The sequence below is a fragment of the Tasmannia lanceolata genome, unplaced genomic scaffold (assembly GCF_043159265.1).
Source record: "Tasmannia lanceolata isolate RefF3 unplaced genomic scaffold, GAP_Taslan_0.1 ptg000003l, whole genome shotgun sequence".
NCBI lineage: Eukaryota > Viridiplantae > Streptophyta > Magnoliopsida > Canellales > Winteraceae > Tasmannia > Tasmannia lanceolata.
This window is the reverse complement of record NW_027518680.1, coordinates 42,845,472-42,862,525: the sequence shown is the minus strand read 5'-3', so window position 1 is coordinate 42,862,525 and position 17,054 is coordinate 42,845,472. Positions and strand designations below refer to the sequence as shown.

Below are 17,054 nucleotides of genomic sequence, written 5' to 3'. Positions count from 1 at the left end.
AGAGGGGTGTTTTTGAAAGCGTAACCCGCTATTTTGGGGGCTTTGACGAGGCTACTCGAAGCTCGTCCCTTTTCCTTTCCTCTTCTTCCCCTCTAGGCTTGGGTTTCGTTTAGGAGTCTTTGAGCATCTTTCCATCATTAGGGGTTCTCATTAGAGTTTAGAGTTTCATGAGCAATTGGGCTATTCTTTATTTCTTAGGAATTTTCATTGGGTTGGGGTCAGTGATGACGGAATGTTTCTTGAGCCACCCCTTTGCCCTTCATGTCCCTTTTCTTATCTCGTCACTTCTCATGGGGCTTAGGGGTTTTCTTTTCTTCGTGATCATTATTTCTTACAGGGTTTGGGGTTTCTTCTTCTTTGGGTTCACTCTCCTCACGTTCCTAGGGTTCCTACTCGGGCTTCGGGATTCCATCGATTATAGGGACATTTCCTTGGGTTTATTCTCCATTCAGAGTCATTCTCCTTTTGTTCCTTGGGGTACTCTCTGCATTTCGGGATCCCATCGATTTTGGGAACTCAAATTTGTTTGGGGTTAGGCGATGACGGACGGCAACCTCTTGAGCCAAACCCCCCTTTCAATCAAAAGGGATAAAAATGCATAAAAATACAAAAATCCAAAAACAACAAAAGGCTTAAAAAACACAAAAACGTTTTTCAAAAAGTTGTTTCGAACTACGTTGGCTTGATCCCTTTCCACAAGGTACGTAGGCAGCTTGGGACCGTCATCCCGAGTTCAGTCAAACTTTTCAATTAAATCATTTAAACCCTTCAAAAAATCATTTAAACATAAAAAAAAATCTTCCAAACCTTTCAAAACAAAAACCAAAATGGGCAAGGATGGTGATTGCCAGGTCATTCGGAGCCCTCTTTTCATTCCATTTCCGATCTTGATCGTGGTTTTTCGACGTTTTATCGGGTTTTGGGACGGGTGACGACGTAGCGTGGCCCCTTCACAGGGATTGTCCTCGTTGAGCCCAACGATAGGCTATGACGACCGCGAGACTTGTCCGATCTTTAGCGGATCATGATCACTGAGCTCGATTCCTTTATAATCGCTCCCTGAGTCTATCGTATGTCCCCTTTCTTTTGCATGGCATTTTTGGTTCTCGCACACCGTCGATTTTCTGGTTCCTTTCCTTCCTTGCATCTTTTAGCTTATCGCTTGTTTGTCTTTAGTTTTTGTGTGCTACTGTTAGCTTGCTTACTTTTCTAGCATGTGATTGATTATTATTTTCTTAGCATTATCTCTTACATAGGCTCGCATGCTAGTGTGTTTATTCTACTACTTTGGTTGTTTAATGTTGTGCTTATCTGTCCATTCACATGCTTAGCTGTAGCATTTATTCATTCATTTTATCTGTCATTATCTGCTTAGCTATAGCTATTTACTGCTTTCCTGCTTATCTCATCATATTTGCGATATCTTGCTTAGCTGTAGCTGTGTATGCATTTGTTATCTCTTTCCTAGATGTGGTGAGTTAGGATTAGATGAGTTGAGTTAGGACTTGGATGTTCATTTTCTTTTGCCCATCCCCGGGTCATGCATGCTTAGATAGACATTTTCTCGGGGATATTCTTTCCCATTTCATCTGATTTTCGTCCAAAACTCTTCAAACTTAATAATAAATGGCATAACAGACCAGGTGCTTGCACTTGGGCGAATTGGGGGTGCTCTTCGAATCTTCCTCATTCGTCACCAGACACGGACTTTTGTATCTCTGGTTATCCGTTGCGACAGAGTATTTCATGGGATCCAGGGCCTACTTCCTTGGATGGCGACTCTTTCTTTGCTTCAGATACCTCTTGGTTTCAAGGCTTTTGTTTCCGGATCAAGAGGTAACTCATTTTCATCGCAACCCATGCTGTGAGTGGCACCATTTTGAGAGATCCTTGGTAGAGCTCTCCTTCACATTGTGGAGATTTTAGAGAATTGACAGGGATCTCGTATCCCTCGCTCACCGTCCTTGGGATCGGGGTCCACATGCTGGCGACTCTGTTGGGAAGTTCTTGGAACATTGCCTAACTCTGTAAAAATACCATTTTTACTAATTTTGAAGAAATTTGGGGTAAAATCATTATAGATGGGAACCTTTTCGTTTAGAAATCCAGGGGCACCAAATAGGTGCATAAATAAAACGTGGGATTCACACACTGCACAACATTCTTTACTTCTTTCATTATTATTTTTTATTTTATTATTTTCTTTCATTGTTTTTCATTATTGGCTCCATGGGATAGATACAGTGCGTGCCAGATGGGATGTCATTACCCTGATGGGACTGTCGTATCTATTTCCAAGCTATGCGTCAGTGCTGCAGCCGTAAACAGTAGGCGTACTTGTGTTTACAGCAGCCGATGAGCAATGAAGATAACACTAGGCGTACTTGTGTTATACATCTAAAGTATGGATCATATGCATAGTGCCCGATACATTGAGTCTCGAGCCCTACTTTCATTTTACATATATTATGTACATAAATATATTTGTTGACTTAGTGAAACCCAACTAGGAAGTGCATGTGCTTTTATATATATTGCATTCATATAGGAACGAACATGTGTTGCTTACACATGTGGAGCCTAGAGTTACGAGCCTTGATCCATTTATAGACTAGGGTAGCTCACCTTATGTGGCTACAGCGCGGTCCTAGTACACTCACGAGTTTGTCATGAGTCAAGACTTCCTTGACTCCGCTAGATTAGACTAGGAATGGTGCCCCTAGTTAGGATATATGTATATATATTTGTATATATATATGTTTTCTTTCATAATCTAATCCATTCTCCTTATCTATCCGTCCTTTAGATCATGATCAGATCATTGGTTTCACTTCATTGTCTTTATAGCCATGATCTATCTTCCATGAACCGTATCCTTTGATTGATCCTGACCAGATCGCGCTCCGCTTGTCGATTATGAGTCTACTTTGCCATTATCATTACCGGAGTGTGTGTTCTTGCTAAGAGCACTGTTTCATCTTGACCTTGTCGGCGTACTCTCTATACTTAGTTGTCCAGACCCCTTTGTACAGCCGTCAAGCTGCCGGATTTTCCCTAAAACCTTAGAGTGATCATTATTCTTTTAGGTTTGTTAACGAACCATGTGCTTACCGTACCACCTCTCCTAGTATAGCCGTCATGCTGCCCAAATTTTCTCTAAATACCTTGAGTGTGGTCATCATCCTTTTAGGCTTGTTGCCAAACCATGTGCTTACCTTACCACATCTCTTTGTACAGTCTTTATGCTGCCGGATTTTACCCAGAATATATTGAGTGTGACCGCTATTATTTAGGGTTATTGATAAACCATGAGCTTAACTTACCATGATCCTTCTATGGGGCCGTCATGCTGCCGGATTTTATTTAAAACCTTCTGAGTATGGCCCTATTCTTTAGTGTTAGTGATAAACCATGAGCTTACCATGCCATAATCCTTTTGTAATGCCGTTATTGTACGGGATTTTTATCTGAAACACCCTAAGTGTGATGGTTATTCATTTAGGTTTGATGGGCTGTCATGACCCTTCTTACAATTGTTGTACTGCTGGTTCTTACCCAAAGGAGAGATGTGTTTGTATTATCTCTTGTTTCAATTTATTCATAACATTCTTTCTGATTATCTTAATTTAAATTAGTGTTTTTACTTCCATTTCAGGAGTTTGAGTTAAGCAAAAGCCATTGCTCCGAAAAAAGTTACCATTTCACAGCCTACTTGGTCCCGACAATCTTCTAAGTCGAGACTAAGTCGTAGATCTTCTTCACCTATCTCACCAGCTTTATTTTCACTTGTCTCCCATAGTCTTACCCAAATGGCTGAGTCAAATGAGATGTTGGCTAAAATGAGAGACATAATGAGGAACCTTACAAGAGAGGTATCTACCCTAAAGGAAGAAGTTACTCAGTTGAAAAGTGAGAAAGCCGCTACCTCGAAAGCACCTGTCGTCCAAAATCCTCCTAATGTGATTCCAGGCTTTAATCGGTCTGTCATCTCTCTTGAAGATTATTTCTATGACGAGCAATATGTAGAGGAGAACTGTCTCCCACAATCAGTTAAGCCAAACAAGGAGAAGGAATTGGTTGATAAAGTTGAAAAGTTGACCCAACAAGTTGAAAGCATGCAAGTTAAGGGCCCAAAGAAGATCAATATGTCTGAGTTTTTCCTTTTCCCTGGTGTCACCCTTCCTCCAAAATTCAGAATGCTAGATCTTGATAAATATGATGGGACGGGGTGCCTGTGGAGTCGTCTGAGGTCGTTCATTTCAAATCTAGAAGGGTATGGGCTGTCTCCAGAGCAGATCGCTAAGGTATTTCCGATGTCTCTGATAGGAGTAGCTTAGAAGTGGTTCCTTCATCTGAAACCCGAAGAACTCGGAACTTTAGACGAAATTGCTAATCGCCCTCCTGAAGAAGATCAGATCAAAATTGTGGTTAAGAACTTGTCTTCACAGTATTACCACTTCATGGCGACCCAGTATTATTCTGATTTCAATCACTTGATCAAGGCCGGAACCGTAACTGAAGATGCGTTGTTGAAGGGTACCGAAGTTAACAATGTGAGTGTTGCACGCCCTGTAAGAAGAGTTGTAGCAGAGACAGAACAGCCAACGAAGAAAGTGCAAAGGCATTTTGATCCGCTACCTTACCCCTTATCTGTCGCTCTCAAGAAGTTACTAAGAGACAAAAAGATCACTCTCTTAGAACCGAGACCTCCACCACCTGTTCTCTCCAGATATTGGCGTGAAGATCAGTATTGTGCATATCATCAAGGAGCAGGGCACCTAACAGATAACTGCATGGCCTTGAAGCATAAAATTCAGGATATGATAGAAGCGAAAAAAATTGTTGTATCTATGCCAAACATTACCCGGAATCCATTACCAACTCATGTTGCATGACCTCCACCTACACTTGGGGCAGTTTTTACTGAAGAGCCTATTCTTGACCATGCTTCCTTGATCTGTGCTATCGCTTTTGATTCACCGACTGTCTTGGCATTTGGTGAGGAGATTGAAGGAGTAGAGGAAGAGAAACCTTATGTGATGGGCGGAGATGAAGATGACTATGACGAGTCTTCTATTGGTCCCTATATTCTTGACCATGCTTCCTTGATCTGTGCTATCGCTTCTGATTCACCGACTGTCTTGGCATTTGGTGAGGAGATTGAAGGAGTAGAGGAAGAGAAACCTTATGTGATGGACGGAGATGAAGATGACTATGACGAGTCTTCTATTGGTCCCTATATTCTTCAATGTGATGAAGAGGAAGTCCAAGATGTTGCTCTGTATGTTCTTAGCTTTGATGATGATGACTTTGATTTCTTGAACAATCAATGTGACGAAGTCCGCCATGTTACTCGTGGTGGGAGAATCTTCAAACTTGTTGAGTTGAGAGCTGAGAACCCAGCTGAAGTTCTAAGGGCCGCAGAAGCGCAGAAACAAAACAAGCCGAGTTGAGAAGAAGAAGATGAGAATCTTTTACATCAACCTAAAAAGACCCAGGCTAATATTTCAATTTGGGGTTTGCTTGTGGCTTTCCCAAAGCACTGTCAAGTTGTACTAAGAGAGTTGAATGCTGCACAGGTATCTGTAGATATTACATCTGATGAACTAGTTGGTTTAGTAGCGATGGCTAGGGTGTCCAAGACTCTTTCTTTCACTGATGAAGATCTGACATCTGAGGGTCGCAATCATACGTGTCCACTGAAAATCATTGTTATCTGTAGCGGGAAGAAGGTCCCAGATGTATTAGTTGACAATGGGTCCGCACTTAACGTATGTCTGTTAGCCACTGCTACTGTCTTGGGATTTGGGCCGAATGACTTCATCCCTTCTGAACAAGGAATTCTGGCGTATGACGGTACCAGACGCGATGTTATTGGAACACTAGCAACCAAAATTCTGATAGGAGGAGAAATCTAGCAAGTAGAGTTCCAAGTGCTCGATATCAAAGCGTCTTTCCTTCTCTTGCTTGGCCGACCTTGGCTCCATAAGGTTGGAGTTATCCCTTCTTCGCTGCATCAGAAACTTAAGTTCATCAGAAACAACAGGGTGATAACAGTCAAGGGTGATCCTGATTTAGAGGTAGGCCAAATTTCGCAAGTGGGTACCTCAGAAAAGAAAGGTGATGTTAGTCTGACCGGGTTCTCTGTAGAAGTCACAGCCATATCATTTGAAAAAGCAAAGAATGAAGAGATTTTGTTCCTCACCAGCACTAATTCCCAAGTTGTAAAAATGATGCGTAGACAGGGGTACATTCCCGGTGCAGGTCTGGGTCGCAATAATCAGGAGATAGTCGAATGGCCTGACATGAGAAAAAATTAAGGGTTGTTTGGACTCGGATATGAAACTTCTCGTGATGAGATTAGAGAAATGAGAAATTACATGCGAAAATGGTTCAAGCTCCGTCGTCAGGGTCTAGAACTGCCGATGAAACCATTTAGTCTGATAAGAAATGGTAAGTACCGTAGAGAGGGAGATGACTTTGCATTCTGTGGGTTCGCAGAGCCGTGGGTTGATGAATTAACAGGGCAAGAGACGCCAGGGTTTGAGATATTCTTCGATATGGACCTGCCAGATGAGTACCCGATCTTACAGATTCACGAGATTGAACCAGAAGTTGATTGGGCTGATATTCTTGAGCCGTGTCTTCTGAATTCCCTGTTCCAGGTTGAGTTTCCGATCGTAGCCATGATCGGTGGAGATGCGCTGATTCTTGATCTCGAAAGCCTTATCACCCCAGCCGAGGGACCCCTCACAAATTGGAGTTCTCAGGTCATACCCGAAGTCGTCATCCAGTACATTCCTGTTTCTATCGAAGAGTATGTTGTCTCTACGTATATGTCCATTTCCGAGTCAAAAATAGAGTTTGCTATATCTAATGTTTCTTTTGATGCAGGTACAGTCGTGATCGAGCCCGTCGATGAGATCGATGAGGAGTCTTCTGATGCCGCTATTCAGTCCGATGCAGAGTCCGTTACATCTCACGTTGAGTCTATAGAGTCTGTTAAGTCTGTAAATATTTCTGATGATTCCGATACTGAGCCTATTGAGGGTGCGTCAACAGATGTAACTTCAGTTTCTTTGAATGAAATAAAAGACTCTTCTCTTTATTTGCCAGTCTCTACTTCAATTTCTGCTTCTTTATCTGATCAAATTAATAATAATAATAATCAAGACTCCCCCTCTGATGAGGATGCTGACGAAACTCCCCTTGAAATCAAACACATGATTAGACAGGAGGAGCAGCGTCGAGCAAAACCATTTGAAGAAGAAATTGCGACCATCAATATAGGTGATGAAACCCTAATTCGGGAAATTCGAATTGGCCAAACATTAACTCCTGAAGAGTGTGAGGAATTAATTGCTCTATTAAAGGAATTCAAAGAAGTTTTTGCTTGGTCCTATGATGACATGCCGGGATTAAGTGAAGACATTGTTCAACCTAGACTTCCCCTAATCCCTGGTGTCAGGCCGAAAAAGCAAAAGCTCCGAAAAATGAAACCAGAGTGGGACTTTCTAGTCAAAAATGAAGTTCATAAACAATTGGATGTTGGCTTCATACAAGTTGTTGAATACCCTAAATGGCTAGCCAACATAGTACCGATGCCCAAAAAGGACAGAAAAGTCAGAATGTGTGTGGATTTCAGAGATCTGAACAAAGCAAGTCTGAAAGATGATTTCCCTTTGCCACACATTGACATCTTGGTGGACAACACAGCAGGCCATGCTCTCCTTTCATTTATGGATGGATTCTCAGGATACAACCAGATCAAGATGGCTCCTGAAGACATGATCAAGACGGCCTTCATCACTCAATGGGGGACATATTGTTACAGAGTTATGCCATTTGGACTCAAAAATGCTAGAGCAACATATCAGAGAGTTGCTACCACTTTACTGCATGACATGATACACAAAAAGGTCGAAGTATATGTTGATGACATGATCGTTAAAGCGAAGACCAGGGAAGAGCATGCAGGGGCATTGAGAAAGTTCTTCCAGCGAATTCAAAAGTTCAAGCTCCGTCTCAACCTGAATAAGTGTGTATTTGGGGTTACATGAGGAAAACTGCTGGGATTCTTGGTCAGCCAGAGAGGGATTGAAGTAGATCCACAGAAAATCAAAGCTATTCAAGAAATGGCACCTCCAAAGACTGAGAAGCAGATCCGTGGGTTCTTAGGCAAGGTTCAATATTTGAGAAGGTTCATCGCATAGTTGACAACAACTTGTGAGCCGATTTTCAAACTCTTAAAGAAGAATGCTTCCAAGAAGTGGAATGAAGAGTGTCAAGAGGCTTTCAAGAAAATCAAGCAGTGTTTGGCTTTACCACCAGTTTTGTCACCAATCATACCAGGACAACCGATGTTGTTGTACTTGTCTGTTACTGACACATGATGGAGTGTATGTTAGCGCAACAAGACCCAGGGTCGAAACGAGAAAGAGCTATCTATTACATCAATAAGAAAATGTTGGAGTACGAGCAGAAATATACCATTCTTGAGAAGACTTGTCTAGCACTGGTTTAGGCTACTCAGAAGCTAAGGCATTATTTGTTTTCGAATAGGGTTCTTCTACTCTTACGGATGGATCCATTGAAATATTTGTTTGAGAAGCCAGCCCTCACCGGAAGAACTGCTAGGTGGTTGTTGTTATTGTCTGAATTCGATATCACTTATGTCACTCAGAAGTCAATTAAGGGGCGCGTGATAGCTGAACAGTTAGCTGATTCACCTGCAGAAAATAATGAATTTTTGAAAGCAGAGTTTCCAGATGAGGCGATAATGGTTGTGGAAGAAGAAGTTTCAGACACAAAGTGGTTGATGTACTTTGATGGAGCAGTCAACAATCAAGGCCAAGGCGTAGGGGTGGTGTTGGTGTCACCAAGAAAGGAGTATATCCCTATATCCATCAAACTTCAGTTCAAGTGCACAAACAATATGGCAGAATACGAGGCATGTATCGCAGGTTTGGAAGTAGCCCTAGCCTTGCACATTCAGGACCTAGACGTATTCGGAGATTCAATTCTGATCATCTGCCAAATCAATGAAAACTGGAGAACTAGAGTAGATAAGTTGATCCCGTATAATACGTACTTAGAGTCTCTGGTCAGAAAATTCAGAAATATCACATTCACTCACCTGTCTAAAACAAAGAATCATTTTGCGGATGCATTAGCTACTCTGGCTTCAATGCTTGATATTTCTGCAATAATGGAGGTTCAACCATTAGAAGTAAGGCTTCAATGGGCACCGGCACATGTTAACGCCATTGAAATAGCATCAAGGTGTCCGGATGGCAAGCCTTGGTACACAGATATCAAAAACTTCATCTCAGGTAAGGGGCATCCGTCGGAAACTTTAGGAAAAAGAGAGAAGGTCCCTTCGGAAATTGGACTCTAACTTTATCATCTGTGGTGAGGAGTTGTATAGAAAGAGGTCGTTCGATGGAATCCAACTTTTGTGTATAGATGAGGATCAAGCAGCTGAACTCATAGAGTAAACGCACGAAGGAGTCTGTGGACCGCATATGAACGGAAAGATGCTGTCAAGGAAGATTCTCAGACTTGGATATTACTGGCCGACAATGGAAGCAGATTGCTACGCCTATGTGAAGAAATGTCACAAATGTCAAATCTATGCCAATCTCATCCATGTACCACCTTCTCAGTTGCATTCTCTCACTTCATCGTGGCCGTTCTCAGTATGGGGAATAGACATCATTGGGAAGATAAGTCTGAAGTCTTCTAGTGGACATGAGTATATCTTGGTTTTCATTGATTACTTCACAAAGTGGATAGAAGCTGCTTCATATGCGTCATTGACCTCGGCTTCTGTTGCAAAGTTCATCAAAACAAATATCATTTGCAGATATGGAGTACCACATGAACTAATTTTAGACAATGGCTCCCATTTCAAGAAGGAGGTGGCGCACCTGTGTGAGGAGTTTAAGATCAAGCATCATAAGTCTTCGTCCTATAGACCTCAAACAAACGGAGCTGTTGAGGCTGCTAACAAAAACATCAAAGTAATCATCAGCAAGATGACTGAGACTTACAAAGATTGGTCGAACAAGCTCCCGTATGCTTTTTGGGCCTATAGGACGTCGATCAGATCCTCTACAGGTGCAACTCCGTATTCTCTATTGTACGGAATGGAAGTTGTCTTACCTGTTGAACTGCGAATTCCCTCCCTGAGAGTGATGATGGAAGCTAGGTTGCCAGAATCTGTTTAGGCTCAAGCTAGATATCAAGAGTTACAAATGATTGATGAAAAGATGCTGAAAGCACTGTACCATGTTCAGGGGTATCAATGCTGTGTCGAGAAAGCCTTCAACAAGAAAGTTCGTGTTCGAGACCTCAAGAAGGGAGATCTTGTTCTGAAATCCTTCCGGGCACCGGTATATGATCCCAGGGGTAAATTCAAGCCGAAATGGTCAGGTCCATACATTGTTGATGAAGTTCTGCCTCGAAAAGCTGTCAGACTCCTCGATGAAAATGGAGAAAAGCTAACAGAGCCAACAAACCTTGACCAACTCAAGAAATACTATGCTTAGCGCACCAGAAGGCCTTCCTTGGCCAACCAGAACTCCAAACCAAAAACCCTTTTAAGAAAAAAGAAAAAAAAATGGAGTCTGAAGACCTGTTAGATTGAAAACTCCCAAGGGCGATCTAAGCAAAAGTTCGGATCATTCACCTCCTAAGTTGAAAACCCGAAAGGGCGGCTTAGGCAAAAATCAAGGTGTGAGCCTGCTGGATTGAAAACTCGCAAGTGCAATTCAGGCAAAAATTAAGGCAAGCTGTCCGCCAGATTGAAAACCTGAAAAAAGCGATTTGGTTAGTGGCAGTGACTTCTAAAGAAGCTAAACAGCTGGAGGCAGACAAAACTTGTAACCTAGTAATGGCATCACCAAAGTCTAAATAGTGCCAGTATGACTTGCTTTGACCTTCCTTTAAACTAGGGGCATCCAAGACCAAGCAATCTAAAGGGTTTAATGACCATGACGGTAATACCGAAAAGGGAATGAATCACTTTTAAGCATGGTATTCAAGTCACTCTAAGAGTGGTTAACCTTCACCATTTAAAACATTTGTCAGGTCAAGAAGCAAGTTGAGTCTTTCTTGAAATCCAAGTCATGTGCTTGTCAATGTCTTTTACTTGTGAGGGTAAAAGTGAGGGTCCCGCCTAATTAAAATTCCCCCTTTTGGTACTGTGTGAGGGTCCCACATAACAAATTTTCCTTGCTTGTTACTGCGTGAAGGTTCCGCGTGACAAAGCTTTCCCTTTTGATTAGTGTGTGAGGGTTCCGCCTAATTAAAGTTCCCCTTTGGTTATTGTGTGAAGGTTCCACATAAAAAAAAAAAGAAAAATCCCGGCTTGTTATTGCGTGAAGGTTCCGCATAACAAAGCTTTCCTGTAGTTAGCGTGTGAAGGTTCCACATAACTATTCATCCCGTTTGATTAGTGCGCGAAGGTTCCGCCTAATTAAATTTCTCTGATTGATTGGCATGTGAAGGTTCCACCTAACTATTCATCCTGTTTGATTAGTGCGCGAAGGTTCCGCCTAATTAAATTTCTCTGCTTGATTGGCATGTGAAGGTTCCACCAAGCTAAATCTCCCATTTGTTAGTTCGCGAAGATCCCGCCTAACTAAAAATCCCTTTTTCAGAGCGTGTAGATTCCGCCTGATTCCGTAAAATTTCATTTTCAGTGCATGTAGGTTCCGCCTGATTGTTCAAAGTCCTAATTGTCATTTAATCAAAATCCAATCCCTTTTGTATCTTTTCATCTTAAATTTCAAGCCGATTAAAATGTGTTGTCTCTTCAGCTTTGGCATTCGTGCGACAAGCGCCCTCTGCCAAAGAGGGGCATCTGTAGACACCCCATTTTGACCGGACCCTTTTCCACCAAATCAAATAAAATCCCGAAATATCCGAAGCTAATCTCGAAATTTCCAAGGAATCGAGTCCTAAAACGCAGAAAAACCTGAAAAATTTCATGTTGCAAAACTTATTGAACATCCTTCGCGACTCAGGACACCCCAAAAAATTTCGTATGTACTCCAGAACCGAAGGTCCTGATCCTCTCCTTCACGCTCCCAATGTTTGCAAAGATCACAAAATACTCCTGAGTTTTTTGTATTAGCACTCTCCCATTTGTGCCACTAAGTTCCAAATAGCATTTTCACTAACCCATCTTGTTCCTCACCTCGGTATTTTAAAAAAAGTCATCAATGGTCATCACCGTTCCCAGGGTGCGCTGCAAGAAAATAACATGAACAAAAGACAAGTCAAGTTTGCGCAAAAATTAAGCACGGATGTGTCAGTATCATTTCCCTAGCTAGGCAAGAAAAGTGGTCGAAATATGGAACAAGGGGTGTGCCGGTATCAGTTCCCTAACAAAAAACAATTACAAAATAATAAAAGGCAAGCTGAGGGTGCAATTATTAAAGCATAGGTGCGTTGATATCATACCTTAGGGTAGAGAAACCCTAAGTATAAGAGGGGATAAGCTACTGTTCGAAGGAAGAAAAAAGGGGGTTTTCTTAAGGAGCAAGAAAATAAAATTAGAGAAGGAGTAGCAGAGAGGGAGGGAAGAAGAAGAGGATTTGCTGCCCCATCGTCGAGCCACCCTCCGGCCACATTCCCAGAGCCCCGATTCCAGCCTCGACCATCTTCTCTCCTCCAACACCACCAATCACTCCATCGGCCACCACCTCCATCACTTCCGACCACTCCCTATCACCAAGCCAAGCTTCCAATCTCCATCTCCTTCAACCCCAACACCTTTTTTACCGGCGAAACTGGTAGATTCCGGCCCGGAATCTGACCATCTCCAACCCCACCTCCATTGAAACCCCCACCTTCTTCTACCTCCAAACCCCTGTTCTTTTAACCCCCATTGAAACCCCATCTCCCCTCTTTCGTTAACCATCCAAATCAGCACAACCATCACCAAACCCTCCTCCATTTTCTTCCCCAAACTTCCATCTTCAACTCCACCAAGATTTAAACCCTATTCCATTAAAAACCCATCCCAGCCATCATCTCCACTCCCCCATCGGAATCCGACCCTAGCTAGCCTCCACCTTCACCTTCATTTCTCAGCCACCGCTGCAACTTTCTTCTCCGGGAACCCTCGTCGGAATCCAACCAAACCCCTTTAAATCCACCATCTCCTTTTCAGGGTAGATTTTTGGAGGTTCTTCATTTTATTTCAACAAGGAGAGAGAGATCCGAGAGAGAGAGAGAGAGGAAGATCAAGAGACCAAAAGGAGATTGTCCATATTTTACAGCCAAATCCATCGGCCTCTTCTTGTCGGTGCCAATTCTTTACCCCAAACCCTCTTCTCTACCAACCCTTGATCTTCCTCTAGCTTTAAAACCTTAGCTTGAAACCCATTTCTTCAACCTCCACCAAGATCAGACAAACCCCCAAATTCATCACATTCACAACCCGATCCGATCCACTCTACCTCAATTCCCATTTTTGTCCCCCACAGATCATCTTCTCCGACGATTGTTTTCCTAACCTCCCATCTCCGTCAAAACCCAAAGATTCGGGCCTCGTTATCTCGGAACCCAAATCTGGACCATTGTAATCCGGGCAATTTCTCCACCGCCGTCAATTTACTCCGAGCTCAAGTAGATGATGGGCAAATAGAAGCATGAAGGTGGTAAGCACACCCGGTTCCAATCGCGGTCCAATTCGCATTCCTATCATAAAGGCTCTGAAAATTTTCCTTCATCGGGTTATCCAAAAGAGAATTTGATTCTCGCCTATTTCTGCAAACATTCTGGAGTGATGAACAAGGAGTAGGAGCTTCCATCTTTGTATTTCATCCTCGGTAAATCTACTCTCTCATATACACTAGTTTTTTTTAAGAGGTCTGCAATGCTATAGTAAGGGAAATGATATTAATACAACCATGTTTTAATAAATGCACTAACCATCTAATCTTTTATTGCCTGAGGTGCCATGTTAACCTTTTTAAAAGATGTTGGTAATATTAAGATTAATACCCCAAGGATGTAGAGATGATATTGGCAGAGCCATGTTTAAAAATTACCCAAAGCCATCTTGTCTTCTTCCCTGATTAGTTTATTGGAGTTCCTATTTTGGGAGCTATAATAGCCTTTGATTGACTGTTATAAGGGAAGGCATGGTGAGCCAGTGTAATTATAAAAACAGGGCTATGGTGATTTAGGTTGCAATACCATATTTTGAAGCCTGCACTTTATGTTGATGGCACTCTCATTATGGTAATAATAGAAGACAAGGTGTCTTAGTGGCGCTATCAAAACATGGTAGTATTAGTATCATTTCCTTACCCTATTAATATTACAACATGGAAATGTTAATATCGAAACATAGTAGCATTGACAATTCTTATAATAGTTGTAAGGGCTGTAAGCCCAAGGGTCTACTCTCCTATCTTGTTTTGATGATTCTAAACATAATTGATTGTGTTATTGAATACTAATCAATTTTCCTTGAAGTGTTGTCTTTAAGATAAGATTGATCAATTGAAGAAACCAACACACTACATGATCATGCTTGAAGACGTACCAACACAAGAGTCAAAGGAGCTAAGTGGAGCTCACATCATCTCTCAAGCAAGCATACAAAAGATGGAAGATCAATTGAAGACCGAGACTAAAGAGAAGATGAAGGTTACATAGGTATCATTGTACATCCTTTCTCTTTAGATTTTAAAGACAAGGCAAAGTGTTTTTAAAAGAGTTTTTTTTCAAACACACTTAAGAACTTAAAATGGTTTAGTGAATGGTTGTGTGGTGGACCAACATGTTGGGACCCTCATAAACATTCCAAAATTATCATAAGGTTTGAGTTCCAAAAGCCAAAAATCAAACAAGCAATAAAAACACAAAATCTGCTGATTTTTAGGCTTCTCGGAACTCCGAGAAATGGTCCAGTAGCTTCTGGCCATTTTCTCAGAACTCCGAGAAATGGTCCAGTAGAAAAATTCCATCTTCTGACCGTTCTCTCGGAACTCCGAGAATGGTTCTCGGAACTCCGAGAACCTCGCGACAGACCAAAAATTAGCCGTTAGGATTTAAATTAAATTTTGGTTTTTGATATCAACACCCCCAAACGGTCATATTTTGTCAAATGCTATATATACAACATCAAGAGGATTATTTTTCTCTCTCTTGAACAATTGAAAAACTTCCTTAAGCATTCAAGAAAACTTGCAACCCATTTGAGCTTTGAGCTTTGAATTTTGTTTTTCTCCCCAAACTTGCCTTGCACTTGCAAATCTATTGAGTTGGGATTTAGAGCTTTCACTTGCAACCACTATTGAAGAGCAATCAAGGGACTACAAAGAGCATCAAGCTTTCAAGAAGAAGCCAAGTTATTTCTCTTCTATTCTTGTAAAGGTGGCTAGAGCATCCTATTGTAATACCCTAGAGAGCCATTGCTTAGAACTTGGCGAAGAAGGAGAGTCGGTGTAAAGGTGTAAGGGCATTCTTATTTAATATCCCTTGGAAGTGTAATCGCCTCGAAGCCGGGCATCGTGGAGGTCTCGCATAGTGGAAAACCTTAAGGACGATCTTAAGAAGAGTGGAGTAGGGCTTTGCCTGAACCACTATATATCGGTGTGTTCTTTCCTCTTCTTGCACTTTGATTCTTGTCATTTGGTTTGGTATTTCATTTGTTTCTAATCTTACTTGATCTAACCAAAAATCTAATCTAGAAAAGAAAATTCAAATTAGGGTCACTAATTAATTTTCAAAAGGCCTAACTTAGTGTTAAAATCAATTCACCCCCCCTCTTGTTTATTTCAATTGGTATCAGAGCCTCGTCTCTAATTTTTAAAACCCTAACCAGTCTAGAGTAAAGATTCTAAAAATGGCAAACCATCCTCAACACCATGAAGGTTACTCAAACACTAGGCCACCCTACTTTAATGGAACAAACTATGGATTTTAGAAAACCAAAATGAAAATCTTTTTAACCCAAAATTACCAAATGTGGAGAGCAATTAATAATGAATTTATATTACCCACTAGAAATCTAAATGATTGGACCGAAGCCGAACAACAAGCCTCAAACTACAACGCCAAAGCCATGAATTCCCTAATTTGTGCTTTGTCTCCCGGAGAATTCAATAGAGTCTCAAATTTGAATTCGGCTAAGGAAATTTGGGACACCTTAGAAGTCACCCATCATTAGGGGTGTTTTTGAAAGAGAGATAGAAAGAGAGAGGGGCGTTTTTGAAAGCGTAGCCCGCTGTTTTGGGGGCTATGATGAGGCTACTCGGAGCTCGTCCCTTTTCCTTTCCTCTTCTTCCCCTCTTGGCTTGGGTTTCGTTTAGGAGTCTTTGAGCATCTTTCCATCATTAGGGGTTCTCATTAGAGTTTAGAGTTTCACGAGCAATTGGGCTATTCTTTATTTCTTAGGAATTTTCCTTGCGGTCGGCGATGACGGAATGTTTCTTAAGCCACCCCTTTGCCCTTCATGTCCCTTTTCTTATCTTGTCACTTCTCATGGGGCTTAGGGGTTTCCTTTTCTTCATGATCATTATTTCTTACAGGGTTCGGGGTTTCTTCTTCTTTGGGTTCACTCTCCTCACGTTCCTAGGGTTCCTACTCAGGCTTCAGGATTCCATCGATTATAGGGACATTTCCTCAGGTTTATTCTCCATTCAGAGTCATTCTCCTTATGTTCCTTAGGGTACTTTCTGCATTTCGAGATCCTATCGATTTTGGAACTCAAATTTGTTTGGGGTTAAGCGATGACGGAGGGTAACCTCTTGAGCCAAACCCCCCTTTCAATCAAAAGGGATAAAAATGCATAAAAATACAAAAATCCAAAAACAACAAAAAGCTTAAAAAACACAAAAACATTATTCGAAAAGCTGTTTCGAACTACGTTGGCATGATTCCTTTCCACAGGGTATGGAGGCAGCTTGGGACCGTCATCCCGAATTCAGTCAAACTTTTCAATAAAATCATTTAAACCCTTCAAAAAATCATTTAAACATCAAAAAAAACTTTCAAACCTTTCAAAACAAAAACCAAAATGGGCAAGGATG

The 17,054-nt window shown here is 41.6% G+C and overlaps 1 protein-coding gene across 1 annotated transcript in view; it reads left to right on the top strand.

Moving 5' to 3' along the window:
- Window positions 1-17,054, top strand: part of LOC143854723 (DEAD-box ATP-dependent RNA helicase 37-like) — a 92,240-nt gene that overhangs the window by 2,234 nt on the left and 72,952 nt on the right. The window lies entirely within an intron of this gene.